This window comes from Bos mutus, chromosome 14, assembly GCF_027580195.1.
Source record: "Bos mutus isolate GX-2022 chromosome 14, NWIPB_WYAK_1.1, whole genome shotgun sequence".
NCBI lineage: Eukaryota > Metazoa > Chordata > Mammalia > Artiodactyla > Bovidae > Bos > Bos mutus.
Window position 1 is genome coordinate 7,518,690 of NC_091630.1, and position 25,191 is coordinate 7,543,880.

Genomic DNA, 25,191 nt, shown 5'->3' on the forward strand with positions numbered 1-25,191 from the left:
AATAGAAATAGACTCAAATATATAGAGAACAAAACAGTGGCTGCGAGAGTGGAAAGAGGCACGGGGAGGAGCAAGACTGGCAAAGAAGACTCAGAGGTGGAAACCATATGCATAAAAAAAGTCAGTTGCAAGGATGTAACGTACAATACAGGGAATACAGTCAACATTTTATAATAATGTTATATGGTATATAATCTATAAAATATCAAATCATTATCTTATATACCTGAAACTAATATAATATTATAAGTCACCTATACTTGAATAAAAATGAGAAATAACATGGATCTTAAAACTGTTGTACTTTAAAGTGTTGAATCAATATTTTCAAAATATAAAGCATATACAAAAATCATTAATTTTGTCATCCTTAGCTCATCTTAATATTTCTATTTTGAGTTTGTTTTATAACATATATAATGTTTAGATAGGGCTTCCTGCTGGCTCAGAGTAAAGAATGCGCCTGCCAATGCAGGAGACACCGGTTTGATCCCTGGGTTGATAAGATCCCGGAGAAGGAAATGTCAATCAACCTAAGTATTCATGCCTGGGAAATCCCACAGACAGAGGCGACTGATGGGCCGAGTCCATGAGGTTGCAAAAGAGTCAGACATGACTTAGCGACTAAACAACAAATGAATACCAGTCAGTCAGTTCAGAGATAATGATAAAAAAGGAAATGGCTGATGGAGGAATACAATGATCTTAATAGGAACTACTTTAATTTTTAAAATGAAACTAATGCCTTAAAATTCTCCCTGATGTGATATACTTACTCTAAGAGATGAGAGCAGAGTCTACCAATGTCTGTATATTATATTCTGGCTGTGACCATTCCCAAGCTTTTCCTTTCTGCCAAGCTCTATGGAAGCTATTGAAATCCTGTAGAATCAACTCCTTAGAATAACTTTCAGGACATTCATAATTTGATCTTTCGTTACTTTGCTATATGGAATCCATTTTTCAGTTGCAATGAAATTTCAGCCCCAGTCTCAACAGACCTTGATAATATCAACTGCAGCCAGTTTTTTACTGCCCGCCATACACTAGGCCATGTACATGCATTATCTTACAATTATAACAATTCTGCGAGTTAAGCATTATCATCTCTATCTTATAAAAGACAGAATAAAACACCAGAAAGACTGAATAACATACCCAAGGACACACAAATAAGAGAGGAGTAGTCAGTATTAAAAAAGAGATCTGACTACACCCAAGCTTGACTGTGTTGTTCAAGGTGACCTCTCTGCCACAGAAGGGACTCAGTGGCCTGTCTAGACCCTAGGAAATCCTAGGAGATCCAATTTGCGTTTCAAAATGAGAAGGCAGGCTGTCTGAAAACATATCTACAATAACTGAGTTTTTTTAGTTTCTGTGCTAACAAAATATTCCATTTTACATCATGAAAGGAGCTGTAGTTGCATGAAGTTGCATGGGTATAAGACTAATTCCTCGGAGAAGGCAACGGCACCCCACTCCAGTACTCTTGCCAGGAGAATCCCATGGACGGAGGAGCCTGGTAGGCTGTGGTCCATGGGGTGCAAAGAGTCAGACACGACTGAGCTACTTCCCTTTCACTTTTCACTTTCATGCATTGGAGAAGGAAATGGCAACCCACTCCAGTGTTCTTGCCTGGAGAATCCCAGGGACGGGGGAGCCTGGTGGGCTCCCGTCTATGGGGTCGCACAGAGTCAGACACGACTGACACGACTTAGCAGCAGCAGCAAGACTAATTCTTACTTCTGAGGGCTTATTTAATTGCCAGTACAAAACACCCTTGTGTGTGTGCATGCTAAGTCGCTTCAGTCGTGTCCAGCTCTTTGTGATGCTATGGACTCCTCTGTCTATGGGATTCTCCAGGCAAGAATACTGGAGTGGGTTATCACGCTCTCTTCCAGGGTTTCTTCCTGACCCAGGGATTGAATCCATGTTCCTTAAGTCTCCTGCATTGGCAGGCAGGTTCTTTAACCCTACTGCCATCTGAGAAGCCCACAAAACAGCCTTGCACAGTCCAATTTGCTCAATTAATATTCTTATTTCCATACTAGAATATTTCACTTATGGCATTCCTGTTTTGTAGTTTAAAAAAAAAAGCACTGCAACCATCTTTGCCAGAGAATTATCCTTTCTTTTTACATCATTAATTTTTTACAGCACTTTCTACAAAAATAAGACTACAATAAATGTCAGTATTTCTGGTCAACTGCATCTACAGTTTCCTCACTAGTCCCTCAAATACTATCTACCCATTGATGATACACCAATTTAACACTTAAGTCATGTCTGGCTCTTTTGCGACCCCATGGACTGTGGCTCGCCAGGCTCCTCTGTCCATTGGACTTCCCAGGCAAGAACACAGGAATGGATTGCCATTTCCTTCTCAAGGAGATCTTCCTGATCCAGGGATCAGACTCATGTTTCCTGCATTAGCAGGCAGATTCTTCATCACTTTAAAACTGATCTCAGCGTAACGCCCAGACCTTGTCATCACCCTGCTGTTTAAATAAAAAATATAGGAATCATCCTTAATTCTCCTTTGCTCATCATTCATACTCAATGTATCATCATGCCTTAGCCCCAATTATACAGTAAATTGAAATTCTTAATTCTGCTGCCACTTCTCAGTCCAGGGCACGCACGAGAAATTATGAGATTTTCTAACCTACCTCTGTGCTGTACATATGGTTACTATTCTCTCTCTTCCCCAACTAGTGAGAAATGTTTTTTAACTATAATAAAACAGATGTAATTTTAAATTTACCATTTTAACCAACTGTAGGATTTGGTGACATTAAGTACATTCACATTGTTATGCATCCATCACCACCATCCATCTCCAGCACTATTTCATAATTACAAACTGAAATTCTGTATGTATTAAATAATAACTCCACATACTCATCTCCCATTTCTTGATAACCAGTATTCTACTTTCTGTCTATGAATTTGACCCCTCTAGCTACCTGGTATTCTGCAGTACTCTTGCCTGGAAAATCCCATGGATGGAGGAGCCTGGTAGGCTGCAGTCCATGGGGTCGCGAAGAGTCGGACACAACTAAGCGACTTTACTTTCACTTTTCACTTTCATGCACTGGACAAGGAAATGGCAACCCACTCCAGTGTTCTTGCCTGGAGAATCGATGGGGGAGCCTGGTGGGCTGCCGTCTATGGGGTCGCACAGAGTCGGACACGACTGAATCGACTTAGCAGCAGCAGCTACCTGGTATTAGTGGTATTATTCAGATTTTGCCCTTCTGTGTCTGGTTTATTTCATTTAGGATGTTTTCAACATTCCTCATATTACAGCATGCAATATTACACATGCAATTTTTAAATTTGAATACTATTGCATTGAATATATATACTATATTTTGCTTATCCCATTGATTCACTGATGAACATCTGGGTTGCTTCCATCTTTTGAATATTATAAATAACGGTGTTATAAACATTGGTGTACAAATATCTATTTTGATCTCAGCTTTCCGTTCTTAGAGGTTATATCTAGAAGTAGAATTGTTGGATTATATGTCAATACTATGTATAATTTTTTGAGGAACTGCCCTACTGTTTTCCTCAGTGAAAGTGAAAGTGTTAGTCATTCAGTCGTGTCGGCCTCATCTCGACCCCATGGACTGTAGGCCTGCCAGGCTCTTCTGTCCATGGAATTCTCCAGGCAAGAATACTGGAGTGGGTAGCCATTACTTTCTCCAGGGCATCTTCCCAACCCAGGGATAGAAGCCCAGTCTCCCACATTGCAGGTAGATTTTTTTAGCTTCTGGGCCATCAGAATCCTTATTATTTTACATTCCCACCTGTAGGGAAAGAGCAAATTAGCCAAGATGGCGGTAAGAGAGCAAATCAGCCTCTCTTACTGCATGTTTTGTAAATATTGATTATGTAACAGCTGAGATCACTTATACCACTGTGCCTGTGTGTCATGAGGTATTTGCCTGGCCAGAGCTACTTTTGTTCTCTAAGCATATACAAAGTGAAAGTCGGTAAGTTGTGTTTGACTCTTTGCAACCCCATGGTCTATACAGTCCATGAATTCTCCAGGCCAGAATACTGGAGTGCATAGCCTTTCCTTTCTCCTGGGGATCTTCGCAATCCAGGGATCGAACCCAGCATATATAAGCTTCACCTGAAAAGCCCTTGAGGCCAAGCTAGGTCTGCCTTATGGCTGCATGATGGTTGGTGAGGCTGCGTTACGGCTGCATCCCCAGGGTCAACCAGGAGAGGAGAGAAGGCAGCATGTCTGCTGCTGCTCCAGCTGCTGTGCCCGCAGAGAGAATAAACGTGCCTGCAGTTCCGATGGCTGCCTGAGTCTTCTCCCAGCTCCCCCGCTCAGGCCTTGCCTACCCTGGGTTCAGTGAACAGTGAGATACAGCAAGACAGTTGGCGTAGTTGGCAGGATGAACAGCAAGACACTGCCAGTAACGCACAAGGGGCTCTATTTTCCACAACTTCTCTAACACTTGTCATTTTCTGTTTATTATTGTGTTTATAAAAGTGATCCTAATGTGTGTGACATGGCATGAGTGGTCTTTTTAAAAGTAGATCAACTTACATCATTCATTTAATTATAGCCTTGTAGCAGTTATCCACCAACTTATTATAAAATTCAAACTGAATACTACTGTCCACAGGTCCATGCACAGCCATTGTTAACCATTTAGCTTCTTTTCATAGCACCTTCTCTTCACATTCCAGGCACAGAATAGTTTGTTTTCCATTTCGGGAGCAAGCTCTTTCCTGACTTTGGGCGTTGCATTTAATTTTCCTATGTATGAAATACAAAAATGCATTTCTCTTCATATTTAAAAATTTAGTTCAAATCAGATTTCTTCATAGAAAGCTTCCCTGACTCCACTCTATGATTACCACCAATACCCCATAGCATTCCATTTGAATCTCTCACTGCATTTATCATAACCACTACACAGGAGCTTTGGTTTTATACATCCTTTATGTTCCCATTTAACCAGGTAGGAGTAACACCTAAAACAGTTTATGGTATTTTCTGACCTTGGGTAACTAGAATAATAAGGATAGCTAACCTATATATTAATGCCCAACTGATATCACAATTGAAACCTTACAGGTAGTCTTAGTGTTTCCTGCTCAGTGGGTTAACTTCTTGAGTACTCATCCCTTCCCCACCGTAAAACACACAACTAGGCCCCAGTTAGAGTCCTCAAACTCAACATTAAGAGCATAAAATATGAGTAGCACACTTGTTTATCACATTCACAGAAAAACTAACTTCCAGGCACCTCTAGATAAGCTCTAGGAAACGCAGAACAAGGTAAAACGTGAGTCACAACTTGCATCACTGTTGGGAGCTTCTTCGCAGTTTTTAGGTTTTATCACTGCCAGTTCATATTCTACCTTTTCTCCCACACCTGGAGATAAACATCAGTATGGACCTGCTTTTTTACTACTTGAAAATTGCTGTTAGGAAAACATCGATATCCAGTGTAAATAACATATCAATGTTAACATTTATTAATTCAGGCAGTGTGCTCATCTCTCTTGCTGTATTAGGTCATGCAATTATTACAAGCTTCTGAGGTTGGTATTATTATCTTCATCTTACAGGTAAGCAAATAGACTGAGAAGAGTTAATAAACTTGCTCAGGGCTACCTTAGAGCAGGTAGGTGATATTCAGAAATACAAGTCTCAGCAAGAATCTAAAATGGCTCTTGAGCTTAACAACTACCGAAAGCCAAGGAGACTTTGGCAAATCTAACCTGTATTAGCTAAGATTAAAGATGATCTACAGTGGTCACTCTAGGTCAGAAATCAGCTGTCTAGCTTCACACAGTGGAATCCCATCAGTGGGAAGATGGGCCATTTCACTGTAAAAAAAAAAAAAGGCAAATGATAAGCACATTAAGCATCACCTATCTGCCCAAGAGGCTTCCCAGGTGGCACCGGTGCTAAAGAAATCTTCCTGCCAGTGCAGGAGACAAGAGATGTGGGTTTGATCCCTTGGTTGGGAAGACCCCCTGGAGGAGGGCGTGGCCACCCACTCCAGTGTTCTTGCCTGGAGAATCCCACAGACAGAGGAGTCTGGTGGGCTGCAGTCCATGGGGTCACAGGGAGTCGGACATCTGAAGTGACTTGGCACACAGCCACACAAGCATCTGCCCAACAACCTATATGCTACCAGTTCCAAAGAGAAAGTGTGAGCAGCAGGCTAGAAATTATGATTCTCTAGACGTTTGAAAGTAAAATCTCATAAAAATAAAGTTCTAAGTTTTCCTTCAAAACATCACGATGTTCTGACGACAAAGGAGAGGTATCTTCTGTCTCTCTGATCTCTGCCGCAAGTTAAGAAGAGAGGTTTGATATTGCCAATCCACTTTTATATTTTAATTTTGGAAGCACTCAACATAAAGTCAGTTTGATGTAGCGGAGATGAGTTAATGAGGTTTGATTCTCATGATATAACCCCAGAAAATAGAGTGAACAGAGCAATAATACTTAAAAACAACAGCAAACATGTATTCCACTTTCAATACTGAGGGCTCTCACAAAACAGCTTTCTCTCTCCAGGGACAATCCTGTGCTTCAGAATCTTGAAAGCACCCTTTGCCCCTAGGGGTATATAGTTCCTGGAAATGTAATTTATTTTTCTTTTTAAGAGCAGTAACACAGCACTGAAGGTTGAAAGAATTTAACATTTGCTATAATTAAGGTAATTAAAAGGTCAAATGCTTTGTGACATTAGAAACTTTTTTTTTTCGAAATAAGGTTATCTGTTTTCTAAAAATACACATGCTTTAGGTTTAATGAGTTAATAAAAATTTCTCAAGGGCTGAAGGCCCTATTCTAGGTCCCTCTAAAGAACAAGGGTTTTAAAAGTCAAGCAAAACTAATACAATTATGTAAAGTTTAAAAATAAAATAAAATTGGAAGAATGAAAAAAAATAAAAATAAAAAAATAAAAGTCAAGCAAACCTCTTCCATTGTAGGTTAATTCAACAAGTATTAACATTTACTGAAAAACCATAATGTACAGGTTTTTGACAAGGGTTTGGGGTCATATCAGTGACTAATCCATGAGTAATCCTTGGGCTAATGGAATTTACAGGCTGATGGCTGGGAAGACAAGCATTAAGTAAACATCTCTTTTCAGACTATAACAAGGGCTTTAAAAGAATGGAGTATTGTAAAAGTCTAACTAAAGGATCGAATTTAAATGTCAAGATAAGAAGCCACATGGAGTAAATTGATAGCTCAACTGAAATTTGAAATGTAAAATTAGAAAAGAAAGAGAGGCTCCTATTAAGGAGACAGATAAGCAGGTAAAATGCCCAGATGCTTGAGAACTGGCTGTAACATGTATAAACATTATTTGATATCTGTCCCATCAAAACGAGTCCAATTTCCCCTCCACATGCTTATGGGCAAGTCCTTGTACATGCTTTTGGTGAATAGAATATGATGGAAGGGATGCTGTCAGACTTTTGAGGCTATGTTAGAAAGGTAATGCAGTTTCTGCCTGGTTCTCTCTTTTGGGAGACTCAATCTGAGAATCCAGGCTCCATACTGTGAGGAAGCACAGGCTAGGTGTAAAAGCCACACACAGACGTTCTCAGTGATGGCTTCACCTAACGCCTCAGCCAATCAGTTAGCATCGATTCCCAAGAACTGAATAACATGCTTTCAAGTGATTCCCGCTCCCAGCCTATGAGTAGTTCTCAGACACAAACTCCCCTTGCTAAGCCTTGCCCAAATTACTTATTTGTGAGCAAAATTCATGTCATTGTTTTAACCCATGAAGTTTTGGGGTAGAATGCTTCATTGCAATAGATAACTAGAGCATCCTGAAGAGCTCTGAGTTTTCAAGAAACTGAAAGAAAGTTACGCTGGCTGAGAGGGAGTGAATCTAAAAAAGAGTTATATCATAAAACTATTCAACAACTGCTGTCACTTCACTTCAGTCACTCAGTCGTGTCTGACTCCTTGCGACCACATGCAAGTCCACTCCTTGGACTACAGCACACAAGGCTTCGCTGTCCATCACCAACTCCTGGAATTTCCTCAAACTCATGTCCACTGAGCCAGTGATGTCATCCACCCATCTCATCCTCTGCCATCCCCTTCTCCTCCCACATTCTATCTTTCCCAGCATCAGGGTCTTTTCCAATAAGTCTGTTTTTCGCATCAGGTGGCCAAAGTACTGAAGTTCAGCTTCAGCATCAGTCCTTCCAATGAATATTCAGGACTGATTTCCTTTAAGATTGACTGGTTGGATCTCTTTGCAGTCCAAGGGACTCTAAAGAGTCTTCTCCAACACCACAGTTCAAAAGCATCAATTCTTCAGTGCTCAGCTTTCTTTATAGTCCAACTCTCACACCCATACATGACTACCAGAAAAACCATAACTTAGACTAAATGGACCTTTTTTGGCAAAGTAATGTTTCTGCTTTTTAATATGTTGTCTAGGATTGTCGTAGCTTTTCTTCCAAGGAGTAAGCATCATTTAATTTCATGGCTGCAGTCACCATCTGCAGTGATTTTGGAGCCCAAAAAAATAAAGTCTCTCACTGTTTCCATTGTTTCCCCATCTATTTTCCAAGAAGTGATGGGACTGGATGCCATGATCTTAGTTTTCTGAGTGTTGAGCTTTAAGCCAACTTTTTCACTCTCCTCTTTCACTTTCATCAAGAGGCTCTTTAGTTCTTCTTCACTTTCTGCCATAAGTGAAGTGAAGTGAAGTGAAGTTGCTCAGTCGTGTCCTACTCTTTGTGACCGCATGGACTGTAGCCTGCCAGGCTCCTCCATCCATGGGATTTTTCTGGCAAGAACACTGAAGTGGGTTTGCCATTTCCTTCTCCAGGGGATATTCCCAACCCAGGGATCAAACCCGGGTCTATAAGGGTGGTGTCATTTGCATATCTGGAGTTATTGCTATTTCTCCCAGCAATATTGATTTGAGCTTGTGCTTCATCCAGCCCAGCATTTCTCATGATGTACTCAGCATAGAAGTTAAATAAGGAGAGTGACAATATACAGCCTTGATGTACTCCTTTCCCAATTTGGAACCAGTCTGTTGTTCTATGTCCAGTTCTAACAGCTGCTTCTTGACCTGCATACAGATTTCTCAGGAGGCATGTAAGGCAGTCTGGTAGTCCCATCTGTCTATGAATTTTCCACAGTTTATTGTGATCCACACGGTCAAAGGCTTTGACACAGACAATAAAGCAGAAGTAAATATTTTTTTCTGAAATTCTCTTGCTTTTTCGATGATCCAGTGGATGTTGGCAATTTGATCTCTGGTTCCTCTGCCTTTTCTAAGTTTAGCTTGAATATCTGGAAGTTCACGGTTCACGTACTGTTGAAGCCTGGCTTGGAGAATTTTGAGCATTACTTTGCTAGCATGTGAGACGCATGCAATTGTGCAGTAGTTTGAACATTCTTTGGCATTGCCTTTCTTTGGGATTGGAATGAAAACTGTCCTTTTCCAGTCCTGTGGCCACTGATGAGTTTTCCCAATTTGCTGGCATATTGAGTGAAGCACTTTCACAGCATCATCTTTCAGGATTTGAAATAGCTCAACTGGAATTCCATCACTTCCACTAGCTTTGTTCCTAGTGATGCTTCCTAAGGCCCACTTGACTTCACATTCCAGGATGTCTGGCTCCAGGTGAGTGATCACACCATTGTGATCATCTGTTTCATGAAGATTTTTTTGGTACAGTTCTTCTGTGTATTCTTGCCACCTCTTCTTAATTTCTTCTGCTTCTGTTAGGTCCATACCATTTCTGTCCTTTACTGAGCCCATCTTTGCATGAAACATTCCCTTGGTATCACTAATTTTCTTGAGGAGATCTCTAGTCTTTCCCATTCTATTGTTCTCCTCTATTTCTTTGCATTGATCACTGAAAAAGACTTTCTTATCTCTCTTTGCTGTTCTTTGGAACTCTGTATTCAGATGGGTATATCTTTCCTTTTCTCCTTTGCCTTTATCTTGTCTTCTTTTTTCAGCTATTTATAAGGCCTCCTCAGACAACCATTTTGCCTTTTTGCATTTCTTTTTCTTGGGGATGGTCTTGATCACTGCCTCCTGTACAATGTCATGAACCTCCGTCCATAGTTCTTCAGGCCTTCTGTCTCTGAGATGTAATCCCTTGAATCTATTTGTCACTTCCACTGTATAATTGCAAGGAATTTGATTTAGATCATACTATGATGGTCTAGTTGTTTTCCCTATTTCTTAATTTTAGTCTGAATTTTACAATAAGGAGTTATAAGATTATGCAAAAACTTGTGTAGGGTTTTAATTTGAAAAGCAGAAAAGTGTTTTAAGCCTTTTAGTTAAATAATCAAATTTGTACTAGGAAAAATATCATTATGAATGCTGCACAAACAATGAATTGAAGGGAACATGAGAACAAATAGAACAGTTAGTAAATGCAATTCTGACCATAGCTGAGGATATGGATTAGGAGATGAATTAATGATATCTTTCAGAGGTAGACACAATTCTGCAAAGCTGTAAAGTATGTTACAGGTATCATTATCATGATTATAACTACTATCTTATTTAAGGTTCGGAGAAGGCAATGGCACCCCACTCCAGTACTCTTGCCTGGAAAATCCCATGGACGGAGGAGCCTGGAAGGCTGCAATCCATGGGGTTACTGAGGGTCAGACATGACTGAGCGACTTCACTTTCACTTTTCACTTTCATGCATTGGAGAAGGAAATGGCAACCCACTCCAGTGTTCTTGCCAGGAGAATCCCAGGGACAGGGGAGCCTTGTGGGCTGCCATCTATGGGGTCACAGAGTCGGACACGACTGATGCGACTTAGCAGCAGCAGCAGCAGCATTTAAGGTTGGTGCATATTCGGGTTCTTTGGTCTGTTTTCTGAAAGGAATGGTAGGCAGTAGGATACACAGAAATAGCAAAGTGTTTGCCATCAAGGAGTTCATAGTTGAGTCATCAGAGAAACAGCAGATATTCTGATAGAATCTTATGTGGACACTATAGGTAACCCTGCATAGGGTTACCAAACCTCAGAAGCTAATGGCAACAGAATTTAAACACAACTTGAAAAACATTTTAACTTTTTTATACAAAGGGTCCTCTGTCCCCTTTCCATCTTCAAGTTCATCTCCCTAGGCCAGGCTTTCCTTACTTGTACTTGAATACTGTGACACTTTCCTAATTGCCTCATTCATTTCCTGGCTCCATTTCTTTCCATCTTAATCTATCCTATTTAGTACTGAAAGATTAATTATCCTAAAATATCATTTTCTTTTTTTAACTTTCCTGTTCAAGACATTATGATTGCTATCATTTACTTCCTGTACGGGTTTAAAACTTGTTATCCTTGCATTTAATGAACTTCAAAAGTTCATACACATCTGCTTCTGCAAACTCAACTGTGTCTAAAGACCTATATACTCCCTGGATAAAAATAAGTTTTCTGAAGAAAAGTCTTAAAATGTTAACAGGCCTCCGGGCCAGAAGATGATGCAAATCACCGAAGCGTTTGCATATGATAAGTTTGCAGGAAGAAAGCCTGGTTTGCTGCAAGACTCTACCCCTTCCCCCATTATCCTCTATGCATAACTTAAGGTATAAAAACTACTTTGAAAAATAAAGTGCGGGCCTTGTTCACCGAAACTTGGTCTCACCATGTCGTTCTTTCTCTTACCTTCTGGCTGAATTCTTCAGCCTCTTTTCTCCACTGAATTTCCTCACTGAGCTATCCTCATTCTATTACTCTTTATATCCTTAATTAACATTTAATTAAGCAGTTGTTTCCTGATCTTCGCCTACGCCGTCTCTCCTTCCTTGCTCCCTTTAGTCCACCCAGTGAGCTCCAAGAGATACCCGAAGCGGAGAGCAGAGCGGGTTCTTTGCTTCCACTCGAGATGAATGCCTGTCTCCCCCGGGTGTGTCTGGAATGCAACCCGAGATCCCTGTCGCCCCTGAGGAACATTGGCTTCTGGACACAAGCCAGATGAGGTCTATTGGCCCTGCAGTCACTGAGAGCAATCCCCAGCTTTTATGGCAACTAATAAAATGGAAGAAAAAACTTCCCTGGGCCAACACAACAGGTAACCTGAATTCCAGGCGTAACTCGAGAATCCTGCTGCCTTGAACTGAGAAAAACCACGTGGTTCACCTGTCATCGCAAGATGAAGCCCTTTCCCGCTACAGTGTCTCAGGAGAAGTCCCACGTTAGGTATTGAGGTCAAAATGGTACTTGGCAATTTGATGCGACCCACAAAGGCCCCGACATCCGGTCTCCATTAGAGGAACACCGAGGTTTTCGGCACCACTTCCTCTGAGCCCCTTCTACCCTCCTGATCTGGACAAACACATGTACATACCTATCTAGATGCTATGCTTACATGTGCCTATTTGTCTGGAACATTTCCAAAAAAACCTTCCGGTTCGCTTCTCAGGATGAGGCGGTCTCACGGTAAAACATTCCAGACGTGGCCTCATGGGTGGTTCCACATTCGAAGGACCCCGATTTCCCGTCCCCTTTGATAAGAACATAATGCCCGGACACCTTTCAGGAACTCCACCCTGTGAATGAAGTCAACACGAAGGGCAGTGACTTTGTTTGTGTGATGGGGAAAAGACCCCCAGGTTCCAAATACCGCTCGACAAGTGGCCTGTCTCCCCGGGAACACCTCGAGAGGCAAGCGGAGTTCCATGCCTCAACCCAAGACGAGGCCTGACTCTCCTGTCCCCAGTCTGCAGGGACCCTGCGATCGGAGTCTGAAATCTGAGGAACCCTGAGGATCCTGCCTCAACTGGAGCTGAGGCCCTCTTCCAATGCACCAAACCCAGTGGAGTCCCGAGAGGCCCCTTCCACCTCCAGTTTCCCTGACTTCTCAGAGCCACCATGAGAAGCCCCCTGAGGTCACCTGAACAAGTCCAGGGAAGGTTTCCTGCCTCAACCCGAGAAAGACCTCGATAGAACAGGAACAAAACGAAAAATTAAATGTGATATGAGCTTTTAGATAAACTATGAACACTAATTACACTCTACAATATCTGCCTATGAGAGTCTTGATTGAAGGCAGAGGAGAAGGGGACGACAGAGGATAAGATGGTTGGATGGCATCACTGATTCGATGGACATGAGTTTGAGCAAGCCCTGGAGTTGGTGATGGACACGGAAGCCCGGCGTCCTGCAGGCCACGGGTCCCAAAGAGTCAGACACGACTGAGCAACTGAACGGAACTGAACTTACAATCGTTTCTCCAGGTGTTTTGTTACCCGAGTTTCTATCCTGTGCTAAACTATGCAGAGTGATCACAGTGTACTGAAGAGCTGGGTCATTTCCAAATAAATTAAAGTTCTGAAACATTCACTCAGATATGAAAGGACCTCCCCTTTATGACAGAAACAAAAGAGAACTAAAAGCCTATCCATGAAAGTCCAAATAGTGGCACCATCCTGACATGTCAAAACGTAAGAAAGCAATTTTTTTTGTTTTGTTCTGATCTTGATCTGTGTGTGTGTGTGTGTGTGTGTGTGTGTGTGTGTGAAACAGTGTCAGACTTTAGGGGGGGCTACTATCACTGATAGGTATGTTCACCAATCTGTCGAATGCCAATATAAGTCAGTTCTTGGTTGCTGAAGGAAATGTATGACTTGGTATTAAAAGAAGGTAGAATGAAATCGCATTTTCTGAAGGCAAACGACGTCGTTCTTTCTTCCAGGTGGCAGTTTCAGGATGGGAGAAGCAAAGGAATGGGTACAGAATGGGATAAGGAGGTTGTAGGGAAAGTGGACCAGAAAAAGTGTTGTGTGAAGAGCACAAGGTTTCTTGAGAGGTTGAACTGCCTTTGCTAATGGATTTTAAGTTTCTTTACCTCTTCCGTGATCTCTTCTAGGTTGACCTAGAACAGAAATCTTTTTTCTTTGGCTAAGGCTATGTGGAGAAGCTTATTGTTCTTCAGTGACTTTTGTGTGATCCTACCTGACTGTTCTCAATTTTTGATATCTATGCACTGCTGCTGCTGCTGCTGCTAAGGGTTTCAGTCGTGTCCGAGTCTGTGTGACCCCAGAGGATGCAGCCCACCAGGGCAGTCCCTGGGGCTCTCTAGGCAAGAACACTGGAGTGGGTTGCCATGTCCTCCTCCAATGCATGAAAGTGAAATGTGAAAGTGAAGTCGCTCAGTCGTGTCCGACTCTGAGCGACCCCATGGACTGCAGCCTACCAGGCTCTTCCGTCCATGGGATTTTTTCCAGGCAAGTACTGGGTGGGGTGCCATTGCCTTCTCCCACATCTATTCACAAGCCTGCCTAAATCATTTTGACTTCTAGCCACCTTTGGGATGCCAATGACCACCCACCCTTACCAGGCCACAGAGGAGAGAAACACTTACCACAGGAGGTCGGGTAAGGAACAAGGAACTAACAAGCTCCACCAAACATTCTGCAGAGGTCAACAAGACTCAGCCAGAGATGGAGACTGCAGTCAGAGTTTAGTTTAAAATGTTATTTTGACTCCAGCGAGCAGCAAAGACCCAGCATAGTCAAAATTAAAATGTTACCAAAAACAAATAAATAAACGGACAGAAGTTCTTTGAACACATGACTGAGATTAGGGGTGAGGCAGAACATGGATGTGCCAGGATACTCTTAAAGTACGAGAAAGCAAAGAAAGGAAAGACAACTCTCAAGCTGTCCAAAGTGATCAAAAGGAATGAGTACACAGTTTTACCTGTATACACTAGCAGATAATAATCTGAAAAGGATTTAAAAAAAATTCCCTTTCAATACTGTCAACATGAATCAAATGCTTTGCCACGGATGTCACGAGGATGCAAGACTGGCACACTGGAAATTCTACACCGTGGCTGAAAAAGATCCTGAATACATGGACAGATATTCCATAGCGATGGAAAGACTTAAGATGGCAATACCATGGAATGCATCTTCAATCTGAAATGAAGATTCGATATGACTTGAAAAGCTCAGAGCTTTTGTGTTTCTCTGTTCGGAAGGATAAAAGAGATGAGCTGCTGACATAGACTTTGGGCGGGGTGGGGGCACTACCCCTTGGGGCGGGTCTTCCATCAAAATCTGGTCTTTATTTCTTTCCGATGTGATGCAGCCACTAGCAGTCTGCTAAGGAAACATGCACAGTAAATATATCTCAGATCCACTTTGATCTCTCCATCCTCAGCCTTAGACTGAGACTTCAAACTTCCAAGACCGAAAAATGGTAATGATCCCTTAACATGTCTTCCTGATTCTACTCTTGATCCAACTCCCTATCACTAGTGTGATCATCTGTAGCCAGAAATCTCCCAAACACTTGAAGAGCATACGATAAGGGGCAGAATTCGTCTGGACTCATTCAATGAGTAAATTATCATTCTAATCCTAAATGTGAAAAGAAACAGATGATAAATTAGAGGACACTTCATGACTGAAAAGATAGGAAACTAAATAATAGCCACTGAATCTAAAGACACCGCTAAAAATGCTCTATGCTTTGGTTTCCACTTGCCTTTCTAGAGCTGGTTTTCCACCCCCTCTGATCTGTACCCTGGGAGGCTGACTGGCATGGACTGCACCACTGAGGGCCCCTTGCCATGTGATAACTGTCTGGATTGTCCTCCTCCACTCATGGAGGACAGAGGAGCAACCAAAGGGGCAGTTGGCTATCTACGCTCCTTCTCCTGCCCTCAGGGCATTTCTTTAGGTCACACATCTGTTGGAAGTGATTCTTCCATGACTGCGGATTTCACCAGGCTCTGAAAACTGAATCACAGACATTTGCCCTCCTGATACTAGATAGTAACAACTGCCTGTGTTGCCAATCTCAGGGTCCCTCACTATCCTCTGCAGGTTCTCTTAGCCCTCCCTAAATCTCAGAAAATAGTCCCCTCATGTAGTTCTTTTGGGTTAGTGTGCCACTTTTTTCCTTCCAGGATCCTGACTGACGTGCATGACTAAAGTATATATCAAGCTTCTTCCATAAATAGAAAAAAGCAGGAATATAGAATATATAGAATCAGTTCAGTTTAGTCACTCAGTCATGTGAGCCATTCCAACCATCTCATCCTCTGTCATCCCCTTCTCCTCCTGCCTTCAATCCTTCTCAGCATCAGGGTCTTTTCCAATGAGTCAGTTCTTCACATCAGGTGGCCAAATAGAATAGAATATATCGAATAGAATAGAACAATATTTAATCTTGTCTCCTTTAAAAAAAATTATATAATGCCAGTGCACGTTCATAAGTATTTGTTGTATCCCACGCATTTGTGCTACCTGAAAACCATTTTACTACAATAATGAGTATATATTTCACCATGAAATATCATATGTAATATAGAGCGATGCTCTTCAAAGAGTGGTCCAAACACTGGCACAAACCTGAAGCCATGACTATTTCTGGCTGATGTGTGACAAAGTAAAGTACAGAAAGTAAGAGTAACCTTTTAATAACTGTTATAATACTTTTACATGGCTCTCATTCTGGTGAAGTGACAAAAATAACAACCAAAAAATAGTAAATATCATGACAAAAGGTAAATACATAGAATATCACATGGAGATAAGAGTCACAGAAAAAAAAAAAAAAGCAGGAAAGGAGGACTGAGGAGGGCAGTGCCCAATTAGCAGAAGGATAGGCAAGCAGACCCTCAGTAAGAAAATGACATCCTAAGAAAAAGCTGGAGGAAGGTGAAGGAAGGAATTATGCAGATCCAGTCAGAGGCAGGAGCAGTTGTCAAAGACACAGGGAAGAGCTTGTTTTTAGAGCTGGAATAGAGTAAAGAAAAGGCAACACAATAGGAGCTATAGTCAAAAAAGTTTCAGAGAACCAAGAAATGCAGGCTGTTTTAAGGACTTTGGCTCTTTGCATAAGAGCCAACTCATTGGAAAAGACCTTAATGTTTGGAAAGATTGAAGGCAAGAGGAGAAGGGAGTGGCAGATGATGAGATAGAGATCATCACAGACTCAATGGACGTGAATTTGAGCAAATTCCAGGAGATAATGAAGGACAGAGGAGCCTGGCATGCTGCAGTCCATGGGGTCACAAGGCGTCGGACATGAGTTAGCAACTGAGCAACAACAGTTGCATAAGATCATAGATAACTAGAAAGTGATGAGCATGGAAATAATATAGCACATAAGAAAAAAAGAAAGACTATGACTTTATTGACTCTTAGAACTTTTGTTACAGTAGCCTTTTGGGATCAGAGTCTCATTCATTTTAATAATTTATAGACCCAGCCCTCTGGTCAACTGAAAAGCACAGAAACACATTAGAATATGGGACAAATATGGAGAAGGCAATGGCACCCCACTCCAGTACTCTTGCCTAGAAAATCCCATGGACGGAGGAGCCTGGTGGGCTACACTCCATGGGGTCGCTAAGAGTCGGACACGACTGAGCAACTTCACTTCCACTTTTCACTTTCATGCATTGGAGAAGGAAATGGCAACCCACTCCAGTGTTCTTGCCTGGAGAATCCCAGGGATGGGGGAGCCTGGTGGGCTGCCGTCTATGGGGTCGCACAGAGTTAGACACGACTGAAGCGACTTAGCAGCAGTAGCAGCATGGGACAAATAGGTATTTAATAAAACATTTTATACAATGACAATGTTCACTGGATTAAAGTAAAAATAAACAGAACTTTATAATATTCCAGGGTTATTTATTTCAATATCCGGCTCTGATCAGTATGCATATTTCAGCGTAGACATAGTAGTTTCAAATGCAGAGCTTTGCCTTATGAATTGTAGGCGAGCATCCTTAATTCATTTTTGTGTTTTGAATTCAGAGCATTTTGAATTTGGAGTTGAAGTTTTCAGAAGTAGATACACTCATGTTTTTGAAAGGAGTAAAACTTCCTTTAGTTTTTTTTTTTATTACTATTACTTTAAATCAGACAAAAGTAGAAATAATGGTAAATGAATCTAATGTACACAAACATCTTCAACAGTTATCAATATATTCCTGATCTTGTATCATCTCTACCTTTACTCATTCCTTTCCCAGATTATTATAAAACAAATCCAAGATATCACAAGGCATGATATCATTTCACTAATAATTTACTTCAGTATCTACTTTTTAAGAATCTCATTACCAATATCACTCCTAAAACATTTACTATGGTTTAATAATATATTAAATTTATATTTAATTTCATATTTTCACTTTTCATATTTCTCCATTTGCTTTGTCATCATAATGATATAATTTATTGTTATAGTTTGCTTTTACCAGAATCTAAATAAGGTTCTCAAAATTGTGATTTTTAAGTCTTTTAGGTTATTATAGTTTATAACTTCCCCAAGTTCATCTTTTTATTTTCTTCCAATTATTTATTAAAGAAATTTGATGGTTTTATAGAGATTTTTTCAAACTATATGCCTAGACTCCACTGATTACATCTTCATGGTGTCATTTATCAAGTCAATTTGTATGTATCTTGTAAACTGGTAGACAAATGTTCACACTCAGATTGTGTGGGTGTAATTTTTTTTCAGCCAGAATCAGTCACTGATAATCATTGCCTAGGTATACTTATTTGTTAGGAATTGCAAGGTCTTTATTTCCTAGAGGAATAATTATCTGCACAGTGAGAATCAAAAAAATAAATAAATAAACTTATATCACAAAAGAAAGAAAATCACTTCTGTAAGGTCAATATGAAGTGGATGCTATAGACCAATTTGCTTTTAGTACCATATCATATCTACGTACATATAACTTATATCTATATCATATCTATGTACATATAACTTAAAATACTAACTTTTTACATATGTACAAAGGACATATTTAAGATTTCTGGCAGATCGAATCATATGCATTTATATTGTCCCCTCCTGAAACTCCACTAAATAAGAAAAGAAATAACATCACAAAGGATTATCTAAAAGTTGTATAAGGATCAGTCAGATTCTCAAGAATCCAGTCTGGCTCATCTGTGCACCCAGATTAACTATCCTGAAATCAGATGAGCTTTAAATTCTGAGAAATTTTAGCCAAAAAGTCTCAGAAATGAGGGATGGGAGGCATGGTATAAGCTCGGGGTGCAGCACAGAACTTCAGCACTGGAATGGGGTCTGGGGGATGGTTGGTTGAGTGACAGTCTACACACTGAACGGGGAGGTCCTCTGTCCCTCTCCCAACCTGGGTCCCAGGCCAGCAGACTGGGTTATTTTCCTCAGGCAGGAACAGTTTTCTAGGGAAATCAAAAGCTAAAAAAATTCTATAACTGATAAAAGCCTAGAGGCCAGATCAATACACAACTGCATCTAGTGAGACCCCCAGTTGCAAGTTTGGCCTCCATATTCAGCAAGCTTTTCAGTGCCCATGTCTTACACAGGCACAGAAAGCTGAGACTGCTCCGTTATATTATGCAAATAACATTAGGCTAATGTTATATTATTTGCTTCTTATCAATTCTCAATTTTCCAAACTGAGAATTGACAAGAGGGAAATAACAAAACATTAAAAAAAGTATAACATTAAAAAAAAAAGTATTACAAAGAAAGCAGAAAGACAAATAATGTCAAAAAAGAAAAGCCAAAACAAAATCTTTATAATTAATAACCACAAAGAAAACAAAATTCATATGCAAAAGAGTAGGAATCAAAAAATAAAACTCTCTTGGAAAAATATATATATACATAATATTACATATTTTATATGCAACATAATATGTAATTATAAAATATATATCATGTTATATATATCATTATGTTTTACTGCAGATGGTGACTGCAGCCATGAAATTAAAAGACGCTTACTCCTTGGAAGGAAAGTTATGACCAACCTAGATAGCATATTCAACAGCAGAGACATTACTTTGCCAACAAAGCTTCGTCTAGTCAAGGCTATGGTTTTTCCTGTGGTCATGTATGGATGTGAGAGTTGGACTGGGAAGAAGGCTGAGTGCCGAAGAATTGATGCTTTTGAACTGTGGTGTTGGAGAAGACTCTTGAGAGTCCCTTGGACTGCAAGGAGATCCAACCAGTCCATTGTGAAGGAGATCAGCCCTGGGATTTCTTTGGAAGGAATGATGCTAAAACTGAAACTCCAGTACTTTGGCCACCTCACGCAAAGAGTTGACTCACTGGAAAAGACTCTGATGCTGGGAGGGATTGGGGCAAGAGGAGAAGGGGATGCCAGAGGATGAGATGGCTGGATGGCATCACTGACTCGATGGACGTGAGTCTGAGTGAACTCTGGGAGATGGTGATGGACAGGGAGGCCTGGCGTGCTGCGATTCATGGGGTCGCAAAGAGTTGGACACGACTGAGCGACTGAACTGAACTGATGAAATACTGCCAAATGACTATAAAATATGATAAACAGATAGACAAGTTGGAATAATATATATATTACTGCCAAAAAAATAAGAGATGGAAATATCAGACCACCTTATCTGACTCCTGAAAAATCTGTACACAGGTCAAGAAGCTACAATTAGAACTGGACATGGAATAACAGACTGGTTCCAAATCAGGAAAGAAGTATGTCAAGGCTTCTATTGTCACCCTGCTTACTTAATTTATATGCAGAGTATATCATAAGAAACGCTGTGCTGGAGGAAGCACAAGCTGGAATCAAGATTGCTGGGAGAAATATCAACAACCTCAGATATGCAGATGATCCCACCATTAAGGCAAAGTGAAGAAGAACTAAAGAGCCTCTTGATGAAAGTGAAAGAGAAGACTGAAAAAGTTGGCTTAAAGCTCAACTTTCAGAAAACTAAGATCATGGCATTTGGTCCCATCACTTCATGGGAAATAGATGGGGAAACAGTGGAAAACAGTAAAAGACTTTATTCTGGGGGGCTCCAAAATCACTGCAGATGGTGACTGCAGCCATGAGATTAAAAGACACTTGCTCCTTGGAAGAAAAGTTATGACCAACCTAGGCAGCTTATTAAAAAGCAGAGACATTACTTTGCCAACAAAGGTCCATCTAATCAAGGCTATGGTTTTTCCAGTGGTCATGTATGGATATGAGAGTTGGACTATAAAGAAAGCTGAGCGCAGATGAATTGATGCTTTTGAACTGTGGTATTGGAGAAGACTCTTGAGAGTCCCTGGGACTTCAAGGAGATCCAACCAGTCCATCCTAAAGGAAATCAGTCCTGAATATTCTTTGGAAGGACTGATGCTGAAGCTGAAGCTCCAATTCTTTGGCCACCTGATGTGAAGAACTGACTCACTGGAAAAGACTGTGATGCTGGGAAAGATTGAAGGCAGGAGGAGAAGGGGAGGACAGAGGATGAGATGGTTAGATGGCATCACCGATTCCATGGACATGAGTTTGAGTAATTCCAGGAATTGGTGATGGGTAGGGAAGACTGGTGTGCTGCAGTCCATGGGGTCGCAGAGTTGGACAGGACTGAATGACTCAACTGAACTGAACACACTTAAGAAAAAAATTAAGTATGAGAATATCAGAAAATCTTCGCCAGGCAGAAAGCACTGGATAGGGACCTAGAAACGACAGTTTAATAGTCAAGAAAAAGTAGAAATGAGCACTAGCCACATGACAGAGGACAACATGAGCTCCAGAATACATAGACTGTGAAAGGGAAAGTCATTACAGAAATTAATCTGCGTGGTAGTGAATGAAAGGGATGAAAACATGAATGAGGCTTCTGAAGGCTTGTGAGGAAAGCACAATTATGATGAATGTTTAAAACAGTTTCAAAACTTTAAAATGTTAGTGTTGGTCCTCTATATCTGACAGTAGTTTGTATTAAGGAAACTGATCTGTTCTCAGTCTGTGAATCCACGTGCGTGCAGGCTAAGTCACTTCAATTGTGTTTGACTGTTAGCAATCCAATGGACTGTAGCCCACCAGGCTCCTCTGTCCAGGGGATTCTCCAGGTAAGAATACTGGAGCGGGTTCCATGCCCTCCTCCAGGGGATCTTCCTGACTCAGGGATCAAACCCATGTCCCCTATGGCTCCTGAATTGTAGGTGGATTCTTTACCACTGAGCAACCGGGGAAGCCCTGTGTATCCACATTGCATGCATGCATGCTAAGTCGCCTCAGTCGTGTCTGACTCTGTGTGACCCCATGGACAGCAGCCCACCAGGCTCCTCTGTCGACAGGATTCTCCAGGCAAGAATACTGGAGTGGGTTGCCATTTCCTTCTCCAGTGGATCCACATTACGCTATAAATAAACTTAGGTTCCTTTTTTAATTTTAGTTGCTCTTGAAGAATTTACAACAGGATTCTGGACACTGTTTAATATGAACCATATGTCTGACTAGAATATACATAATCATCTAGAAGGCACTCAACATATAGCAAACTACAAATACAATAAATGAATACTGGGGGGGGGGGAGGTAATTTTTTTCTATCAATAATTACCTTTCTGTAACATGCATATATTTATTGACTGTGGAAAGATTTTTCTTTAGGAGAATTTATAACAATTATCAATTATGATATCTGTATATCAAGCCCTTAGAACTTTTTTTTATGACTTTATATCAAACTACTACTTACTGCCTTTTTTTTTACTTGTTTTGAGGATGATCTGACTGAATTAACCATGCAAGACTGTTCGAAACAGCTATTTTGACCTGAAAATAAATCTGTTACTAAGCTTGAACTTAAGCGTTTAGCACATTATTTCTCAAATTATAATTTTACTTTCATGACATGTTAATAAGCAATCCATGAAAAAATAAACAAGATAAAAGATAATCCCACAGTCAAATTTATGTGGTAAATGCTGAATTAAAGTTAAATAGCTTTCTCTGATGGAGAAGGCAATGGCAACCCACTCCAGTGTTCTTGCCCAGAGAATCCCCGGGACAGGGGAGCCTGGTAGCCTGCCGTCCATGGGGTCGCACAGAGTCGGACACGACTGAAGCAACTTAGCGGCAGCAGCAGCAGCAGCTTTCTCTGATGGATCTCGGACAGCCAATATGAACCGAGAACCAACAAGAGAGGATTAGAGCAGACAGTATTCCCTAAACTTATCTGACCATACAACCTTCATGTATGTTTTTCCAGAACCCATTAACATCTATAAACACAATTTGAGAGCATCTCTGGCCTAAAGGATTAGATAAACGTCTGATCTTTTCTATTATGTTTCCTGAGGGAGGTGTTAAATAAACCCTCACTAACACTTGAAATCATTTATGAACAAGCACCACCTGTTTAAACATTTCAACTACTATTATTATACACTGAAGCATAAAGGGTCTCTTTTAAATAAAAAAAATATATTCTGAAACCATATAATTTAAATTTAAATAATTTTAATGTGAAATATCCAAAAGATATTTTATGTGTTTGAAATGGATAAAAATACACTGAGAGAAAACAGAAGAGCTCACACTAAAATTATTTATTTCAAATTAAAATTTCACACTTCCCGTGAAATGTTTCCATAGCACAGTAAAAATGTATACAAATTGTTGCTTTTCCATTTTCTTGCTCTTAAAATTTATCCAGCTTATTTTACCCAAGTATAGAATTTATTACCATATTTATTTGAATTGGGGAGCTTATTTATAATCTTTAGAGATATTTCTTTGTAGTTATTGAAAATATTTTTTGTTTTAATTAATTGTAATAATCTTTCTTTAAGTATAATGGAATACATGTATTCACACATGAAAACACATTTATTGGAGAAAAATATAATTGATAACATTAATCCTGCTTATTCAACTATAGGACTGCAAGAACAAGTCAGTGCATCCTAAAGGAAATCAACTTGAATATTCATTGGAAGGACTGACGCTGAAGCTGAAGCTCCAGCTCTCTGGCCACCTGATGTGAAGAGCTGACTCATGAGAAAAGATCCTGATGCTGGGAAAGATTGAAGGCAGGAGAAGAAGGGGACGACAGAGGATGAGATGGTTGGATGGCGTCACCGAATCAATGGACATGAGTTTGAGCAAGCTCCAGGAGACAGTGAAGGACAGGGAAGCCTGGCGTGCTGCAGCCCATGGGATTGCAAAGAGTCGGACATGACTGAATGGCTGAACAGCAACAAATTCAACTATAGCTATGATGATCACGTCAGTGTTTCAACTTCGAATTTTCATCTTTGAGTATTTGTTTATGCATTCACACACCCATAAACACTGAGATAGATCCATAAATCCATGTACACACCCCAAATACACAAACATACCTCCAAATTCCCACAATTGTCCAAACCCACAAACATTATCACTTAAATATATACCAAAACTCATACTCTACCATATACACTAATACCCAAATATACAAACACACACCCCAGGTGCCAGTGGTAAAGAACCTGCCTGCCAATGCAGGAGACATAAAAGACACAGGTTTGATCCCTGGGTCAGAAAGATCTCCTGGAGGAGGGCATGGCAACCCACTCCAGTATTCTTTCCTGGAGAATCCCATAGACAGAGGAAGCTGGCAGGCCACAGTCCATAGGGTCGCACAGAGTAGGACATGACTGAACAGAATTAGCACGTACACACAGCCCGATCTACCCCCAAACACAGACACATAAAATCCACACAAAATTATGCATTAGAGAATCTACTTCATGAATATTTTTCTCTATCACATGAACTGTAGTGGTTGCAGTGGATTCTGATGCATAAATTTACCATCAATAAAGCCATCTCTACTTCCCTGTAGCTGAAAATGTAGTTTGTTTCAAATTAGCCAAAATTATCACAAGCTTTTAAACAGCTTTTTTGTGTAATTCTCTATTCCTCCTGTGAAAATTCCTAGACGTGCCAAAGTAGAATCAACATGAATATACATTTTAAGGTTTGATACTGTTAATACTGTCCTATAGAACATTTGCACCATTTCTCACTTCTCCCATAATCCATGTTTGAGACCACACATTTCCCTACTCTCTGGATAACACTCTGAATCATAACTGTTTTTGTCAATTTCATAGGGAAAAAATGCATCCCATTCTTCCCATTTATATTTGTTAGATTACTAACAAGACTAGATTCTGTGTATGTGTGTAGGACTTGAAGATTCATATTCTGTCCATTTTTATATTGGTGTGTCCCCCATTTCTTATATAATTTTGATATTAAAGTTTGAAAAACTTTGTGAAAATTAAAAATATTTTCTTAGTTAGATATTTGCCTTTCAATTGTGTTCATGTCAATGAACAACTAGATGCTTTAAAAAATCCAGTTCCTGTAAAAAACATGCAAGACAAATATTCTT

At 40.3% G+C, this 25,191-nt stretch overlaps 1 protein-coding gene and 1 pseudogene across 1 annotated transcript in view; one reads left to right on the forward strand and one right to left on the reverse strand.

The window, feature by feature from the left end:
• MMP16 (matrix metallopeptidase 16) overlaps window positions 1-25,191 on the reverse strand; it is a 401,911-nt gene that overhangs the window by 225,933 nt on the left and 150,787 nt on the right. The gene's annotated exons all lie outside the window — the stretch shown is intronic.
• Window positions 3,846-25,191, forward strand: part of LOC102271859 (S-phase kinase-associated protein 2-like) — a 67,343-nt pseudogene continuing 45,997 nt past the window's right edge.